The 20,188-nt window shown below is 47.2% G+C and overlaps 1 protein-coding gene across 1 annotated transcript in view; it reads left to right on the top strand.

Moving 5' to 3' along the window:
* Positions 1-20,188, top strand: part of PARP2 (poly(ADP-ribose) polymerase 2) — a 179,912-nt gene that overhangs the window by 77,913 nt on the left and 81,811 nt on the right. The gene's annotated exons all lie outside the window — the stretch shown is intronic.

Consider the following 20,188-nt stretch of genomic DNA (forward strand, 5'->3'; position numbering starts at 1 on the left):
CAGCATGCTCATTTAGCGGAATCGCGGCGATTCCGCCCACATAGGTATGCATTGTTCTGCTTACTTTCCGCATGTGGCTATGTCCACCATGCGAAAAGTAAGCAGGACATTTGCGGATGGTACCCATGGTCCGGAGGAGAGGAGACTGTCCACTATGACATCGGCGGCCGTGACCGCCGATGCCCCTTCAGCGGCGGCGCCTGCTGCAGCGTCTCCTCACCTGCACGCCTCCGTCCACGTGCACGCCCGCTCTGCCTTCCGCCCTGCTGCGGGCACACGCGCCGGCCTTAGGTCGCGGGCGCGCGTCCTCCCTCTCTCTTCCTCTGGTATGGGGGCGTCACTGAAGGGCGGGGCTGGAGGATGTACTTCCTGGCTCTAGGATATTTCAGGCGTCCTCCCTATGAGGAGGGCGCCTGGTGATCGTGTGGTATCCCTGCACCTTTCTGGCCGCTACAGTTCCACTGTAGTTCTCACTTCACGTGCATTCCTTGTCACCCGTTTGTTCCGCCTCTGTCCTTGTTCCTGTGCCGTCCTCCTTGCCTGCCTTTGCCCTGCTCTGTCTGTGCGTTCCCCAGTGTCTTCCCTGTCTGTCGGTTGTGTATGAGCCTCTCCGCCAGTCTCTCTGTACCTTTCCCTGCTGTTTCTATTGCTCCTCCTTCCCGCCCAGGAACTCCTGCTCTAGTTCCTTTATTTCCGTCTGTCTCCCATAGCCTTGCTGTCCTTCGAGCCGTCCCTCTTGGTTCCTGCTGTCGCGCTTCTGTCCCCTGTGGTCCTGCCCCAAACGATCCCTGTATAGGGGTCGGTCTTCACCTGGCGTGCTCGCCCCAGGGGCTCTAGATCCGCGATCCAGAGGGTCCACTCTCGGACGTAACCTGCTCCTAATTGTCACAGTATCACCAGGCCATGGTCCTAGCCGTTGCCGCGGCTGCTACACAGAAGGAGCTGCTTTTCTTACGAGAGAATCAGATCCGGATTAATGTCCTTCATGAAATCCATGGACACCCGGCTCTCCGCCCTGCAAACCACTGACCCAGGGCATGATCCCCTCTTAGCCAGCCTCCAGCAGGAGCTCGCGCAGCAGCGCGATGCCCAATCTCACATTTTGGGTTTTATGGCGTTCGTTGACGATCGACTGCTTGCTTTGCAGTCCTCTGCGGCCGCTTCTACCCAAGCCCGGGACGCTGTTTCTTTTCCACCCCCCCGCCTGGGAAAGCCTCCCAGGTATAGCGGGGACCCGAAGTTATGTAGGGGCTTTTTAAATCAGTGCAGACTGCACTTTGAGCTTCTTCCCCAACAATACCCCACAGATCGCGCCAAAGTGGCATTTATAGTGTCCCATCTCGAGGGATAGGCGCTGGCTTGGGTGAATATGGGAGAGGGATGATCCCGTGGTTTCCAGTATCCAGAATTTTTTGGAGACATGCCGCAAGGTGTTTGATGAACCCGGGCGCCTAGCTTCCACTACGGAGGCCCTTTTTTACCTTTGCCAGGGATCCCTTACGGTAGGGCAATACGCCATCCGCTTTCGGACCCTGTCTTCGGAGATGGGGTGGAATAATGAAGCTCTTGTGGGTGCCTTCTGGAGAGGCCTTTCTAGTAAAATCAAGGACGAGCTTGCCGGGCGAGACACTTCCACCACCCTGAAAGATCTCATCACTCTGGCTACTCATATTGATCTGCGCTTTTTGGAACTCGCCAGAGAGAAAAGGCCCTTTTAGGTTGTATCAAGCTCCTATTCTGCGTTCTTCCGCACCTCCTATTAGCTCTGCTCCCGAGCCCATGCAGATAGATCGTATCAAGCTCTCCGAGCAACGGCGCAGGGTGAGGATGACAAATGGACTCTGTTTGTACTGCGGTGGAGCCAACCACTTCGTACGCACCTGTCCTGAGAAGCCGGGAAACGCCTCCAGCTAGGCCAGGTAAGAGAGGACCTCCTAGGTGATCATAACTCCTCTCTACCACTTACCCTTTCAGCTCTGATTATTACAGATCGGGGGCGTGGATCTGAGGAGGCGTATGTGGACTCGGGCGCGGCAGGTAATTTCATTCGCCAAGAAGAGGTTGACAAACTCCAGATTCCGGTGGTCTTCCTAAGGAATCCGCGTGCAATCACCTCCGTCGATGGCAAACCTCTACCTGAACTCATCACCACGGTTACCGCCGAAATTGACCTACAAATTGGTGCACTCCACCTCGAGAGAATAGCCTTCTACGTCCTGCCTTAGTTGTCCCATGCTGTTCTTCTAGGGTTACCCTGGCTCAGGCTGCATGAGCCAGTTATCGACTGGCGCTCTGGAGAGATCTTGCGCTGGGGGCACTCCTGTCATGAACGCTGTCTGCGGGCCCTAGTTCGTCCTCATTCTCTGCCTAGGCCAGTCGATCTCCCGGGCCTTCCTGCACCATATCACGCATACGCCGAGGTTTTCAGCAAGAAGGAAGCGGAGTCTCTGCCACCACATCGGTCCTATGACTGCCCTATCGACCTGATTCCCGGAGCTGTTCCTCCCAGAGGAAGAACGTATCCTCTCTCCCCAGCAGAGACCACGGCTATGACGGTATACATACAAGAAAACCTGGCCAAGGGGTTTATTTGTAAATCCTCATCCCCTGCGGGTGCGGGTTTTTTCTTTGTCCGGAAAAAGGATGGATCACTGCGACCATGCATTGATTACCGGGGCCTGAACAACATCACCGTTAAGAATCGATATCCGCTCCCGCTGATTCCAGAACTCTTCGACCGGTTGAGAGGGGCTTGGATCTTCACGAAGTTGGATCTGCAGGGAGCCTACAATCTGATCCGGATCCGCGCAGGGGATGAGTGGAAGACGGCCTTCAATACCTGTGATGGGCATTGAGTATCTAGTCATGCCATTCGGTCTCTGCAATGCTCCGGCTGTGTTTCAGGAATTCGTTAACGAGGTGTTCCGGGATCTACTCTACTCCTGCTTGGTGGTGTACTTAGATGATATTCTCATCTTCTCGCCCGATCTGCCCTCTCATCGGAGGAGCGTGCGCATGGTCCTGCATCGTCTTCGAGAGAATCAACTCTACGCCAAAATTGAAAAATGCCTCTTTGAGCAAACATCGTTACCCTTCTTGGGATATATCGTCAGATTCCAGCCTGAAGATGGATCCAGAGAAACTCTCTGCAGTACTCAAGTGGCCTCGTCCCGTTGGTGTAAAAGCCATCCAGCGTTTCCTCGGATTCGCTAACTATTACCGACAATTTGTGCCTCATTTTTCTACAATTACCAAACCCATCACGGCCCTGACCCGTAAAGGGACAAAGTCAAACAGCTGGTCCCCCGAAGCTGAAGACGTCTTCCTTGCTCTGAAACGTTCTTTTGCATCAGCACCAATCAAACATCGTCCGGTAGCCAGCAGGCCCTTCGTCTCCACCGGAGCTGGAGCGGTTCTGTCCCAGCAGGCCTCTTCTGGACGTGCCTTGCGGGTTTTTTTCAAAAACCTTTTCGCCTGCGGAGTGCAATTATTCCATTGGAGACCGGGAATTGCTAGCCATTAAGATGACCTTGGCGGAGTGGCGATATTTACTCGAAGGGGCAGTACACCCTTTCACCATCTTCACGGACCACAAGAATTTAACCTACCTGCAGTCCGCCCAAAGACTCAATTCCCGGCAAGCTAGATGGGCTCTGTATTTTTCCTGTTTTGATTTTAAGCTTCACTTCCGACCTGGCAATAAGAACATCAAAGCGGATGCACTTTCCAGGTCTTTGCAGTCGCCAGAGAGGGATGAAGATCCATCGTACATTATCGAGCCTGCTAAAGTTATCACCGTGGCTCCTGTGAATTTCTCTACTCCTCCACCAGGCAAAACCTCCGTTTCTCAAGATAAACGTTCGGAGGTGCTGCGCTGGGGGCATTCCTCCAAAGTTGCTGGGCACGTTGGGACTAAGAAGACCTTCTTGCTGCTTTCCCGTTATTACTGGTGGCCCGCCCTTCGCCAGGATGTTATGGACTATGTAGCAAGGTTGCAGGGACTCTGCCCTCCGGACTTCTTCACCCCTTACCAGTTCCAGAAACTCCTTGGCAGCAAATTGCTATGGATTTTGTGACTGATCTCCCCCGCTCAGCTGGATGTACCACCATCTTAGTCGTAGCAGATCGCTTCTCCAAGATGGCCCATTTCATTCCCTTACCCGGACTGCCATCAGCCCCGAGGTTGGCCGAGATCTTCATCCACCAGATCTTCAGGCTGCATGGTCTTCCTCAGCGGATCGTGTTGGATCGAGGGGTCCAGTTTACCTCTCGATTCTGGAGGGCTCTCTGTCGGCTTATGGGTACATCTCTCGATTTTTCCTCTACATATCATCCTCAGACCAACGGGCAAGTGGAGCGAATTAATCAAGTATTGACTACCTTCTTGCGTCACTTTTCCAACGCCCATCCAGACAATTGGGTCTCTCTCCTACCCTGGGCTGAATTTTCGCATAATAACCATCCCAGCGAATCAACGCCAAATCACCATTTTTTGTGGTAACAGGTCAGAATCCTGGTATTCCGCTGCCCTTTTCCACGTCATCAGGAGTTCCCGCAGCAGATACTCTTGCCAAGGGATTTTCGCAAATTTGGAAGGAAACCAGGGAGGCGCTCGAGAATGCCAGTGCCCGAATTAAGAAACATGCGGACAAGAGACGGAAGGATGTTCCTCCGTACCATCATGGTGACAAAGTCTGGCTTTCAACCAAACATATCCGCCTGAAAGTCCCTTCTTACAAGTTAAGTCCCCGATACATCGGGCCTTTTGAAGTGATTAGACGCATTAATGAAGTGGCTTATAAACTGGGGTTGCCTGCTTCGCTCCAGGTTCCTAACGCCTTCCATGTCTCGCTCCTGAAACCTGTGATTCTCCATCGGTTCCAACCAACTTCCACTGCCTCTCCTTCACCAATTGGCTCGGATGACGTCTTTGAAGTAAAAGACATTTTGGCCATGAAAAAAGTCAGGGGAAAAACACTTTTTCTTATCGATTGGAGGGGTTTTGGTCCCGAGGAGAGGTCCTGGGAGCCTCGAGAGAATGTCAATGCCCCTCTTATCATGAAAAGATTTCTGGCCAACCTCAGAAGGGGAGGACGTAAGGAGGGAGGTACTGTGACATCGGCGGCCGTGACCGCCGATGCCGCTTCAGCGGCGGCGCCCGCCGCAGCGTCTCCTCACCTGCACGCCCCCGTCCACGTGCATTCCCGCTCTGCCTTCCGCCCTGCTGCGGACACATGCGCCGGCCTTAGGTCGCGGGCACGTGTCCTCCCTCTCTCTTCCTCTGGTGGGGGGCGTCGCTGAGGGGCGGGGCTTGAGGACATACTTCCTGGCTCTAGGATATTTCAGGCGTCCTCCCTATGAGGAGGGTGCCTGGTGATCGTGTGGTATCCCTGCACCTTTCTGGCCGCTACAGTTCCACTGTAGTTCTCACTTCACGTGCATTCCTTGTCACCCGTTTGTTCCGCCTCTGTCCTTGTTCCTGTGCCGTCCTCCTTGCCTGCCTTTGCCCTGCTCTGTCCGTGCGTTCCCCAGTGTCTTCCCTGTCTGTCGGTTGTGTATGAGCCTCTCCGCCAGTCTCTCTGTACCTTTCCCTGCTGTTTCTATTGCTCCTCCTTCCGCCCAGGAACTCCTGCTCTAGTTCCTTTATTTCCGTCTGTCTCCCATAGCCTTGCTGTCCTTCGAGCCGTCCCTCTTGGTTCCTGCTGTCGCGCTTCTGTCCCCTGTGGTCCTGCCCCAAACGATCCCTGTATAGGGGTCGGTCTTCACCTGGCGTGCTCGCCCCAGGGGCTCCAGATCCGCGATCCAGAGGGTCCACTCTCGGACGTAACCTGCTCCTAATTGTCACATCCTCCGGGCTGTGGGTACCATGTCCCTGTAAAAAATAGAAGTAAAATAAAAAAATCGGGTTATAGTCACCTTCCGGCATCTCGCGCAGCCTTCCCGCCTCTCACCACGCTCCCGGCATCTTCCCGTCCCAGTAATCCTTTGCGAGAATGACCGCGATGACGTCGCGGGAGCGCGACGTCTCATGGTCATTCGCGCAAAGGATTACTGGGACCGGAAGATGCCGGGACCGTGGAGAGAGGCGGGAAGGCTTCGCGGGACTCCGGAAGGTGAGAATAACAATATTTATTTTTTTTATTATTTTTTAAATCCTATCTTTTACTACTGATGCCGCGTAGGCAGCCTCAGTAGTAAAAGGTTGGTCACACTTGTCAAACACTGTGTTTGACGAGTGTGACGAACCTGTCAATCAGTTCTCCAAGCAATGCTCCAGATCGCTTGGAAAACGCTAGCATTCTGCAAGCTGATTACGCTTGCAAATCGCTAGTTTTTCCGTGCGAAGATCGCGGGAATTTAAAATGCTATTTTCCCGCGGAATGGAATTCCGGAATTCTCGCGGTAATTTCCGCGAGAGTTCCGCTACGTGTGAACCCAACCTTAAAGTTTTATTTAAAATCATTCACCGTGCTTGTGTGCAGTCTGTCCCCCAGACACCTACTCAGGGAGCACATAGAGGACTCTAATATAAGTAAACAATGTATATGACACTAAATTATATAGCTCCACTTCGGAATAATTCCCTCCCTATAATCATCCCCCACCTAGTTTTTCCTATAATAACATGGGAGTATCATTAAATATCCTTTAAAGAATAGTAGCACTCAATAATTATTGCACTCTGCCTCTACTCTAAGGGCCCCGTCACACATAGCGACGCACCAGCGATCCTGACAACGATATGACCTTGTGAGGATTGTTGGTGCATCGCTACATGATCACTGGTGAGCTGCCAAACAGGCAGCTTCACCAGCTATCAGCACCAGCGACGCACGTCGCTTAGTTACCCGCTGTGTATGATAGAAACCAGCACGCTGGTGCAGGGAGCTGGTAACCAAGGTAAACATCGGGTTTCTAAGCACCGCGCGGTGCTTAGAAACCTGATGTTTACCTTGGTTACCAGCTCCCTGCACCAGCGAGCTGGTTTCTAACGTGCACAGAGTTTCTAAGCGCGCGCGGTGCTTAGAAACCCGATGTTTACCTTGGTTACCAGGCTCCTGATCGCTGGTCTCCCGCCTGCCACACGCAGCGATGCGTGCTGGCCAGCGGGAGACCAACGATCAAAAAAATGTCCTGGCCATTCCAGCACGATCAGCGATACCCGGCAGGGGGGGCCAATCGCTGATAAGTGTCATACACAGCGATCTCGCTGGTGAGATCGCTGTTGCGTCACAAAACTTGTGACTCAGCAGCGATCTCGCTAGCGAGATCGCTGTGTCTGATGGGGGGCTTAAGGCCGGCGTCACACTATAGAGAAATACGGACGAGTGAGAGGTGTTAAAAACACAAATTGCACACGGACCAATGATTCTCTATGGGGAAGCTCCCATCAGCCGTGTATTTCTGGCGTATATTTTACGGGCCGAGACAATAGCAGCATGCTGCGATTGTCAGCGTACTACACCCGTAGTACACCAATGCAAGTCTATGGGTGCGCAAAAAAAAATGCATTACACACGGACCAGATATGTGACTTGCGAGAAATACGCACCTGGTGTCCTTTAGAAAAGCCGGCAATTCAGATATATATATATATATATATATATATATATATATATATATATATATATATATATACACACACGCACATATATAGAGTTATTTTGTTTCTTTATTAAACCTGTCATTGGGCTCCATTATATGTCCATTTTGCAAGCCGGCGAGAAATTCTCGGCATATGGATGCCATACGGATTACATATGGATGCTTACATGGGAAAAATACACAGCCACACCCTGACAACGGATGACATACGGATCACTATTTAGGGACCATTTATGCGTGTTACAGCCGTACAATACGGTCCTTATTTTTACACGTTGTGTTTGACGCCGGCCTAAGGATATAGCAATTTATTAACAACTAGCTGAAGAGCCCGGCGCTGCCCGGGCATAGTAACTAACTGTGGTTAGTTATAGCAAATTATAATTATCCTCCATCCCATAGTCCCGTGCCCATATACCCATCATACATATCCACGATCCCATAGGCCCGTGCCCATATACCCATCATACATATCCACGATCCCATAGGCCCGTGCCCATATACCCATCATACATATCCTCAATCCCATAGTCGAGTGCCCATATACCCATTACACATCCTCCATCCCATAGTCCCATGCCCATATACCCAGCACACATCCTCCATCCCATAGTCCCATGCCCATATACCCATCATACATTCCACGATCCCATAGGCCCATGCCCATATACCCATCATACATATCCTCCATCCCATAGTCCCATGCCCATATACCCATCACACATCCTCCATCCCATAGTCCCATGCCCATATACCCATCATACATATTCGCCATCCCATAGTCGAGTGCCCATATACCCATCATACATATCCGCCATCCCATAGTCCCGTGCCCATATACCCGTCATACACATCCTCCATCCCATAGTCCCATGCCCATATACCCGTCATACATATCCTCCATCCCATAGTCCAGTGCCCATATACCCATCACACATCCTCCATCCCATAGTCAACCACTATGACATCATAGTGAGCGGCGGGGCTTACAACCTATGATGACATCAGCGTCGCCATGGCAACCATTATGACATAATGAGGGGTGTTTGGTGAACTGGAACGCGCGGGGTTAAAATTTCGCCTCACAACATAGCCTAGGACACTCTCGGGGTCCAGACGTGTGACTGTGCCAAATTTTGTGGCTGTAGCTGCGATGGTGCGGATGCCAATCCCGGACACACACACCCACATTGAGCTTTATATATTAGATTACAGAAGGCCAATTAAAAATAGACCCTCCAAAATTATCTTCTCCCTATTTTCATCCCCCACCTTAATGTCTCTATGATGATATGGGAGTATCACTAAATATCCTTTCAAGATGATATTAATTCAAAACCATTGCATCTTGCCTCCATGAAATTTATTCACTGAATGCTATTTGACCGCCAGTAAGCTAAAGTGCTTCTTTTATTGCACATTATCCTATACTCCAGGCTCTCTTTGTGGCCGGGAGTATGACACTCCATTGTAATAATCATAAGCACAAAAAGTTGGATAGCCTCCTGATGTACCCTAATATTGGATTGTAGGGTGAAACACATTGAGGCGATAATACGGAGGTGTGATAGAGCTTACTATCACGGCTCCGCATCTAATAATAAAAATCTTTATTTTGACATAGCACTAACATATTCCGCAGCGCTTTACAGTTTGCACACATTATCATCACTGTCCCCGATGGGGCTCACAATCTAAATTCCCTATTTGTGTGTCTTTGGAATGTGGGAGGAAACCGGAGTACCTGGAGGAAACCCACGCAAACACGTGGAGAAGATACAAACTCCTCTGTCAAATTGTGAATGTGGCAGTCTCATTGAATATTGAGGAGGCAATACGGACGTGTGATAGAGCCTATTATGACAGAACACCTCTGTTAGGTTCTAAATAAGGCTGATCAGGACCGAGGCCCCATCTATTGGACACCCAGCCATGGGGAGCTATATAAACATAATGTCCCTCTTTTTTTTTTTTTTTTTTTTTATATATGCACTTTTACTAAAAAAAAAAGTTAACTAAGTACTCCCTATGTTATTTTCATGCACAATTGCTATTTACCATATATACTCAAGTATAAGCCAAGTTTTTCAGCACTTTTTTTTGTGCTGAAAAAGCCCCCCTCAGCTTATACTCGACTGAGGGTGCCAGAAGACAGAGGGGAAGTGGATGCGCCAGTCAGGAGCCTGTGCCTTCTGGCAACGAGTATTCATTTCTCTTTAATAGCGGGCACAGTAGTTGTAGCCGCCTGCTTCCTGCCGCGGCCAAGCAATCACGTGTACCCGCTACTTAAAGGGAATCTGTCACCCCTTTTTTGAGATATCATATAATGATATCATTCAATTGTGTGTCCCATAAGGATTCTCTTAGTACTTTTGCTTCCCCCTGACCCCGCACCTTTCATGCATAAATACCTCTTTTATATTGGTTCAGATGTATGTTAACTGCCACGGTCCGGTCCGATGGGCGGGGCTTATTCAAGTGCTCCCCCCTCCCTGTCTTGCTCTACACAAGAAGAAATGCGTAGAGAAAGACAGGGGGGGGAGCAGTTGAATAAGCCCCGCCCATCGGACCGGACCGTGGCAGTTTACATACATCTGAACCGATATAAAAAAAGGTATTTATGCATGAAAGGTGCGGGGTCAGGGGGAAGCAAAAGTACTAAGAGAATCCTTATGTGACACACAATTGAATGATATCATTATATGATATCTCAAAAAAGGGAGACAGATTCCCTTTAAGGGAATGAATATTCATTGCCTTCCACGCAAACTGCTGTGTATATATACAGCGCCGCGATCAGGTGCAGGTGTTTGCTCTATATGAGAGCTGACACCCTGCATCAACACCCACGATCGGTGCTAGGGATGGTGGACTGTTGGCTCACGCGCTGACATGCTTCCTCCCTGCTTGTCAGACGCTGCTCTATTGCTCTGATACAGAGTATTAAATCAGCCATCTATCAGTTTGAAGTTAAAGCCCCATCCTGGAACAATTTAAAAAAAAAAAAAAAAAAAAAATTGTGAATATTTTTAAAAAATCACAAAATAAAGAAAAATATTAATCTAATACATTTATGTAAAAAAAAAGTATCAAATATGTATAGCCGTGTCCGGAACGACACTAGCTATAAAACTGTCCCGTTAGTTGACCCTTTCAGTGAAACACCATTAAAAAAATACATAAAGGCAAAAAAAAACAATGCTTTATCATACCGCCGAACAAAAAGTGGAATAAAATGCAGTCAAAAAGATCCATCTAAATTAAAAGGGTATCTCTGAAAACTTCATCTTGTCATTCAAAAAACAAGCCACTATACATCTCCATCAGCAGAAAAATAAGTTAAAGCTCTCAGCAAAAGCGGCGCAAAATAATTATTTTTTCCTATAAAAACCGCCAAAACGTAAAAAAAACTATGACTGTGGTATCGCTGTAATCGTACTAACCAGGTGGATTAAAGCTGGCTTATCAATTTTACCATGGCATAAAAAAAATAATTCCTGAATTGCGGTTATTTGTTATTTCTTTATCATAAAAAATGTGAAAGCGATAAACAGTCATGTGCCCAAAATTGGTACCAATAAAAAAAATCAGCTTGGGCCGCAAAAGCAAGGCCTCGGATGACGGTCAGCCGAAATATAGAAAAATTATAGCTATCAAAATTTGGCGATGCTTTTATATTAAAAAGCATACTTTAGTAAGACAGCAGCCAAACATAAAAAAGCTATAAATCTGGTATCGATTTTAATCGCACCGACCTGAAGAATAAAATTGTCTAATCGCTTATACTGAACGAGGAACGTCGTAAAAACATAAAACAAATTCTTCACTTGCTGGCTTTTTTTTCTTCATTTTGCCTAACAAATATGAGTCTCTGCTCACATTTATCCTGCACTCTACGCTGAGCGCTTACTCCAGGGTTTCCATGTAAATCCTCAAGAAAGGTGATTGATGGAATCTCTGCAGAAGATTCCTTATAATGAGGCAGATGGAGGCTCTGCGGATGCAGTGTGGCTGCTTATGATCTGGCGGTGCCCGGTTTTTTTTTGTTTTTTTTTTTTGGCATGCTAAAAGCACGGTTGACCACAGTTCTGTACTGTGATAAGGACATTGAACAGAAGCCAGAAAGAGTAACTCTGCTGCTGCATTATAGTGACTGGATCCCTCAAGGGTTTCATCTGAATCGGGTCACTCAGAGATTGATGGAAACCCCAATGTACGTGCTCAGTGTCGAGCGCAGTATAAATGTGATCCCAAATGTTTTGTAAAATGTTCCCTACAAAAGCTTCAAATCAATCCACAAAAAAAGCAAGTCTCCGCTCAGCTCCATCATAGGGGAAACGGAAATATAGGGGGCTTCAACAATACTAATAGTACAAAGACTCTGGAAAATTCTGCACTCCCAAATCCAAATGCCCCCTACCTTCTGAGCACCAGAGTGTTCCTAAACCATATTTAGCGTTCACATGTTTGACATTTCTGTAATGATGACAGCCCATCTAATTTACAGGTGTATGTCTCCAGAATCATGATCTGGGCACTACAACATACTGGTCACAATGGCAGTTTGCAATTATCACTTCGCAACATCCACTGATGCTTGTTTCTAGAAAACACCCATGGAGTCAAAAATGTCGCTGCACCTGTAGATAAATTTCCAAAGGGACAGACATCTGACTGGGATGATTTAGCGAATCCTGCTTTGAGCAGGGGGTTGGACCAGATGGCCCAGGAGGTCCCTTCCAACTCTACGATTCTATGATTGTATATCCAGGGGGCAGTGGCTACCGTCAATAGTAGCAGACCACGCAGCTGCTATGAGGCCCGGAGAGGTGAGGGGGCCTGCGAAGGCTGCTGCGGTTTGGCAGCTGTGCTGTGCTGACACAGTACTATCTCCTTTTAATTAAATGTAAGCGACGGCCGCCGTATACCCCCGGGCCCCTTGAAGCACCCCTTTCCTTGTTTCCTGGTCAGCAGTTGGCTGAAGTCTCTAGCAGCCAGAGAGGGAGCAGCAGTACACGTGCATTGCAGGAAGCAGAAGGGTCTCTGGTGCTGATGGGCTACATGTACAAGGTGATGTGTTATAATGAAGGGTCCTGTCTGCACGTGTAGGCTGTATCAGTGGTGGGCTGTGCTTGGTCAGGATGTAGCAGAGCGCTGTGTGTTCCCCCTGCAGAACATGAGCTCACTAGAAGGAGTTAAGATGTTGCTCCTTGGGAGGAGACCCAGCCGTCTGTCAAGAGGTGGATGAGGTGTGTGAAGGACTTTGGCTTCCTCCCTGTGAATTGTGACATAACATTGCTTCTTCAGTAGTGATGTGTGAACGATCCTATTGAAAGAGCCGGCTCCCTGCTGTGAACGAAATGAGTCTGCTCTGCAGGGAGAACAGCCAAGTTTTTTTTGTTTTTTCTGGCGCCTGGCAGCTTCAGCTTAGTGAAACCTGACTGTGACTCATCTGGGGGAGGAGCGGTCAGGAGAGGAGGAGATGTGGAGTTGCGGGCTGTAAATAAATGCACGTGAGTTAACCCTTCAGTCCCAAATATATCCTGCCAGTTCCTCCATGGCATATATGGCATGTGACTGTGTAGAAGGAGGAGGGACTCAGCACATTGTTTGTCATCATCATCATCTGCAATGACCTGTGCGTTACCTTTAGTCCCAAATAAAGATATACTTCACTGTCCCCTCATCAATGGCATATACATACAGTATATGGTATGTGCAGGAGGAGAGGCTCAGCACATTGTTTGGTATATCATCTTCTCATATTGTTAGGCCGGGTTCACATTGCTTTAATGGCACTGCGTTCAACGGGATCGTTACATAGCTGCACTAACGCACCCATTGGCCGCAATGATACTAACGCATCCAAACGCATGATGCGTTACTTCATGGCGCACCCCCAAATGCTGCAGACCGCGTTCCAGGGTGCATCATGAAGTAACGCATCATGCCGATTTTGGATGCGTTAGTATCACTGTGGCCAAAGGGTGCGTTAGTGCTGCTATGTAAAGGATCCCGTTGAACGCAGGGCCAGGAGGATTCAGGCCAACACTATAGGGAGGAGGATAGACGACGTCAGTCGTTGCTGCTAAGGGCTCATACTCACTTGCGAGAGAGTCGCGTGTTAATCGTCTGAGTCTCTCGCATGGAAACCTGGCACTGCCGCCAGCACTGGGACTGAAGCGTGCTGTTACATGTATTTATATGCAGCCGCCCCCTCCGGTCCGAGTATCACGCGACTCTCTCGCAAGTGAGTATGAGCCCTTAGGGTAGGGTAAGTAATGTAAAGTGATTTTAGGTAAAACCTGTGGAGAGATCAGGTCCAGCTCCAGTCAATATATAGAGTTCAGCTGGCTGCACACGGATCCGTTTTCGTCACCACTGACTTTCAATAGTGACGGATGGGACTTGCATGTGCATCCAGTTGTCACCGTTTTCCCACAGATCTGTGTGTCTGCATATTTTTTTCAGATGCACAAAAACGCAACTTGTTGCAGTTTTGTGTCATCTGAAAAACACGAAGGCACAGGGAGACGCACGGATCCGTGGCTACACATCTGGAATTAACATGGAGCTCTATGGAGCACGGATCCAGGAGAACACGGATCCATGTGCAGGGATCCGTTTTGCGGCACTGAGCATGCTCGGAAGCGAGGGATGTGCTGTATGGGAAAGTGATGAAACTGTATGGGAACAGACTACGTCTGCATGCTGATCTGTCATACAGTGATCTTTCCTGCCTCCCTAGAAGAGCTTGTGCCCTATGTTAGTGTGGTAATGATGATAAAATGTATTGGGAACATGTATATGACGTGGGGGCACCTGGTTAGGGGCTGCACGAGTGGGACTGCGTTCACATTAGTGTGTTGGTATGGTGCGTTGTGATGTGTAGCAATCCTGATGCATCCTGATCCAGATTACATGCTAACATAAAGAAGGCAATTAAGCATTAAATGCTACAGTACGTCCAGCTGTACAAGAAATGGGACAAAATGTGAAAAAATAAACATCAGGAAGGGAAAAAAAAAATGTGAAAATGAGCTGATTTTCCTGAGTAATGAGCGAAGAGCTGCAATCAGCAGAACGCAACGGCGATTAAACATTAATTGGATGGAGGACGAGCGATGCTGCCGGAGAGGGGAGAGCACTGTGTTGTGCTATGACTCTGGGGCAGGATTACAGATGTTTGCAAGAAACTAAGGCATATAGAGGATTAATGTGTGGGCAAGAATGCTTTAACCCCCTTCTCGCTGACAAAACGTATACTTGCATCCTAGATATGATGATCATGCCTTTTGTCTGTTTAGAACACCCCTGGGAGGTGATGGGAAGACACAATGTGTAGTTCTTGACATTTAAATTTCCTTTATGTATCACTCATCATAGTGACCTATTGGCATTCAATCTGATTCTGGGGGGAAAAAAAACTTAAAGGGAGTCTGAACACAAAATGACAAAGTACAGGTGCTCAGTGCCCCCTTGGTGAGGCCAGTCTAGGGCACCTTCTGTCTGCTTTCTAGATAGCTCTGCCAATGGTGCACTGAGGACATATTTGGTATGAGCAGTCATTTTGTGCCGACAGATTCCATAATCGCTGGTCTTATTGAAGACAGCTTAACGAGGTTGTCCTGCTTAATCTTCCATTTTGACATTTACAAAGAATGTCAAATTGGATGTAAGTGTTTTACTTTTTCTTTTACTTAAATGAGAAAAAAAATCAAAGACTAGCTATAAAATTAATTGTTTGACCTATAACATGCATGCCTGGAGTTAAGAGCATCTGTTGATGATTTTTTTTTTTTTTTTTTTTTTTTTGAGGGGGGCCCCCATTCAGACTTTTGCTATGGGGCCCCATGATTTCTATGTACACCCCTGCCAGGGGGGATTCTGCTCTTCTAGCACTTGGGGGCTCTGTATATGGAGTTCGCAAATTATTCTACCAAAATCTGCGCTCCAAGAGTCAAATAGCGCTCCGTCCCTCCAGTGTTTCGCCATATGGCTGAGCAATACTGTACAGCCACATATGGGATATTTCCACAATCAGCAGAATTGTGGGACCAAATTTTGGTGACCTTTTTACCCATTTTCTATTGTAAAATCTGCAGCTAAAACAAAATTTTTGTGGTAAAATTGTAAATATTTTTTCTTCACTGCCTAATGGTATAAAATTCTGTGACACAACTGTGGTGTCAATATTATCTGATCACTTCACCCGTAGATGAATTCATGGAGAGTTGTAGTTTGTAAAATGGGGTCACTTATGGGGGGGTTCTGCTATTCTGGCACCTCAGGGGCTTTTCCAGTGACATGGCACCCTCAAACTAGTCCAGCAAAATCTGAACTCCTGTATAGCACTTCTTCCCTTCTCAGCTTTACATACACTGTGCTTCAAAAGTAGTTCTCGGACACATATGGGTTATTGGTGTACTCAAGAGATACTGCACAAAAAAATTGGGGTTCGTTTTCCCATCTTAACCTTGTAAAAATAACATATTTGGGGCTTGTTTAGGCACATCATGGTTTCTCCAAATGCGGCATGGCGTCCGGTAATGATTCCATCAAATTTTACATTCAAAAAGTCAAATGGCGAGCTCTGCCGTGTACCCAAACAGTGTTTTTTTTTCCCCGCATATGGGGTATCTGAGTAAGTGGGAAAAATTGCACAACAAATTTGGGGATCTATTTTGTGCTTTTTTTTTTTTTTTCTTGTTACCCTTGCGAAAATAATAAAAAGAAATTGGTTTTAAAGCAGTGGTGGCGAACCTATGGCACGCAAGCCATCTCATCAAAACTAGCGCAGCCATCTTCCTCCTCACTACCACCACATCCACTCTCCTCTGCCCTCGCGCTGTCTCATCAGTCTGCGCGCATGCTGAAGGACTTGGCTCACGGGCTGAGGCGAGTGGTGACCCTAGTGATGAGGGAGATGGACTGTGATATATGAAGACACCAGATTATAGCATATGGAGCATCATGCGGGGCCATTGTATCGGATGGCGCGTCATTTGGGGCCATTGTACCGGATGGCGCGTCATTTGGGGCCCGTGACACTGTATGGAGAGCCGTGTGGGGATTACAGTTGGAGAATCATACTGTGATGGGGGTCACAGTTCTTTGAGGGAATTGATGGAGGGTGGTACATTAGGGTCATCATACTGTGCGTATGGAGGAATTCGCTGTAGGGGGTATCATACTGTGTTTGGCACTTTTGTTTGCATTATACTTTTTTATTCAAGATTTTTTATCCTTTACATATTTAAATTAGGCCATATGCTTTTTACTGCTCTTACCTAACATATTATATTATTCCACTATAATTCCAAAAGTTAATCATTTTATTTGATAAGGAAAAAACTTCAGTTGTAGACCTTTTTTAACAAATATCAAGGTTGGCCTGCGACTTTCTGCAAACTTTTAACTTTTGCCCTCTGTGTATTTGAGTTTAATATCCCGGTCTTAAAGGGTTTGTTCTCCTAATGATAAAGGGTTACAATTGAAAAGAGGTTGTAAAAATAAAAAACTTTGCAATTTCACTTTTTATTAAAAATCCTCCCCATTCTCAAGAACAGACCTTCACTACAATTGGTGGCTAGTATCTTAGGCTTGGAGTGCAGCACTTAAATTTTGTTGGAAAAATGAGTTGCTTGTCAGTGTTGAACTTTCTAAAAAAAAAAATAAATTACCGTATGTTTCAAAAATTGTGCTGATGTAAAGCAGACATGTGGGAAATGTTACTTATGGTAACTATTTTGTGTAGCCTAACTCTGTTTTAAGGGCATAAAAATTAACTGCAGAATTTTCACCAAATTTCTGATATTTTCACAAATAAATGCGTCATATTGAATACATTTTGCCACTATCATGAAGTACAATCTCAGAATCAGTGGGATCCGTTGAAACGTTCCAGAGATACCACATAAAGTGACAGTGGTCAGAATTGTACAATTTGGCCTTGTCAGAAAGGTGAAAAAAGGCTTCAGGGTGAAGGGGTTAAAGTGGTTTCTTATATTTAGGCCTTTTTATCATCACTTACAAAAGATGAGACTTATCCTCTGAGTGGAGGTACCTTTTAAGGCTCCATCAGATGGAAAAGTCAATATGTAGCAGACTTTCATCTCTTAACCCTCAGCAAAATTCAATGCATTATATCCAGAATACCGATTTTGGGTGAGGGAAATTCGCAGTAAAACTGCACTTTAAAAATTCATGGCATGCTTTGATTTCTAGGCTTTTTTTCCCGGTACGTTTCTATGGAGTTCTAAAAATTGTTTACAAGTTTATTTTACTGTAAATTGCTGGCAGATTTTTTTTTTATTGCCAAGTCAGCAATGAAAATCCACTATAGCTTCTGGTGCCCAGAGTGGAGACCTGAAGCCCCGTCACTGCAGGATTGTGCTGCTCAGCACTTCATTCTTCTCCACTCTTCTATAGAAGAGGTCTCATGGAACATGCATACTAAATAGTAGTGTCACAAGAGTGCACTACAGCCGACACCTTCCAAGCCCAATATAGAGTTACAACACTCAGCTGCATTTTTGTGCCCATAATTTAATTTTTAGAGTTAAAACGTGGAAACTGGCTTTGAAAAGGATTTTTAAGGGACTGTCCACTTCAGCTTTATTCCAGCAAATGTGTTCGAGGACGTGATTTTGTGGTGGTATTATATCACGCTATGTTAATTTTGTATTTTTAATTATTATTTTGAAGTGTTTAAATAAGCGATTAGTTTTGTTAAGTGGGAAGTTTTAACTCTGTAGTTTAGAAAGTGAGGAATGCTAGTTTCGATATAAAGACAGTTGACGTTACTCATGTACATTTCATTAAAGCAAACCTGTCACCTATTTTGGCCGCTATAAGATGCGGCCACAGCCTTTCAGGGCTTATCTTTAGCATTCTATAATGGTGTAGATAAGCCCTGGATCCGACCTGAAAATATACTCATCCTGGGGGTGGGGTCTGTTCTGATGGGTGTTGCAGGTCTGGATCCGGCGCCTCCCATCTTCTTGCGATGCCGCCCTCCTGTTGCTTCATGCCTCCCTGGCATTGCGCTCTTGCACAGGCGTATTGCTCTGCCCTGTTGAGGGCAGAGCCAAGTACTGCAGTACGCAGGCCCTGGGTCTCTGACCTTTCCCAGCACCTGAGCACTGCAGTGCTTTACTCTGCCATCAACAGTGCAGAAAAGTACGCCTGCGCAGGAGTGCAATGCCGAGGAGCGATGAAGCAAACAGTAGGGCGGCATCACACAAAGATGGGAGGCGCAGGGTCCGGACCTGCGACACCCATTGGACCAGACCGCTCTGCAGGTGAGTATAATAAAACTTATTTTTCTTGTCTTGCAGGTCATATCAAGGGCTTAGGGCCCCGTCACACATAGCGACTCACCAGCGATCCCGACAATGATATGAACTTGTCAGGATCGCTGGTGTGTCGCTACATGATCGCTGGTGAGCTGCCAAACAGGCAGCTTCACCAACGATCAGCACCAGCGACGACGAATGCGCGTGTCGCTGTGTACCTTAGATTCCAGCGTGCTGGTGCAGGGAGCTGGTAACCAAGGTAAACAGCGGGTTTCTAAGCGTCGTGCGGCACTTAGAAACCCGCTGTTTACCTTGGTTACCAGCTCCCTGCACCAGCGCGCTGGTAACTAAGGTACACAGAGGGTTTCTAAGCGCCGCGCGGCGCTTAGAAACCCGCTGTTTTACCTTGGATACGAGCTGGGAGCTCGCTGGTCATTGGTCTCCCGCCTGCCACACGCAGCGATGCGTGCTGGCCAGTGGGAGACCAACGGCCCAAAAAAAGGCCAGGCCATTCCAGCACGATCAGCGATACCCGGCAGGGGGGCCGGTCGCTGATAGATGTCACACTCAGCGATCTTGCTGGTGAGATCTCTGTTGCGTCACAAAACTTGTGACTCAGCAGTGATCTCGCTAGCGAGATCGCTGTGTGTGACGGGGGCTTTATCTACAGCGGCCAGAACAGGTGACCGGTTCCCTTTAATGAAATGCGCACGAGTAACGTCAACTGGAGCAGCACTGAAGGAAGCTAAAGAATGATTGAATGTACGCAGATTTCAGCTGTTATGTAATACTTTCACAGTGAAATTGTAGAACATAGTTCGTATCCACCATTTTTAAAGCTAAATTGTGAGTAATAGTATGCTTTAAAGTGATCCTGTCATTAGTTACATGCTGCCCTAACCACAGACTTTATGAATCGGACACTGGGTGCGTGATCGGATATGTCATACTCGAGACACTGCTGTTTCACAATAAATATACTTGGAAAAGCCTGCTGAGGACTGTATCTCACTGACTGAGGCTCGTCCTTGGCCGGCATCTCATAGGGATTGGGACAGGAAGAAGCCGGCTTGGGACCAACCTTGACAAGTCAACTGAGAAATATAGAGAAGCTGTCGAAGGACAAAATATGTTTAATTTGAAACACTGCAGCATTTCCGAATAAAATGTACCTGGCTGTAAATATGCTGCCCATGGTTCGGGCAATATTAAACTGACAGGTTGCCTTTAAGCACAGTGTAACTTGTTGGTACAGCAGAAGCACATTGCATGATTATATCTAAAGA

The sequence above is a fragment of the Dendrobates tinctorius genome, unplaced genomic scaffold (genome assembly GCF_039654945.1).
Source record: "Dendrobates tinctorius isolate UK_male_01 unplaced genomic scaffold, ASM3965494v1 ptg000213l, whole genome shotgun sequence".
In the NCBI taxonomy this organism is placed as follows: domain Eukaryota; kingdom Metazoa; phylum Chordata; class Amphibia; order Anura; family Dendrobatidae; genus Dendrobates; species Dendrobates tinctorius.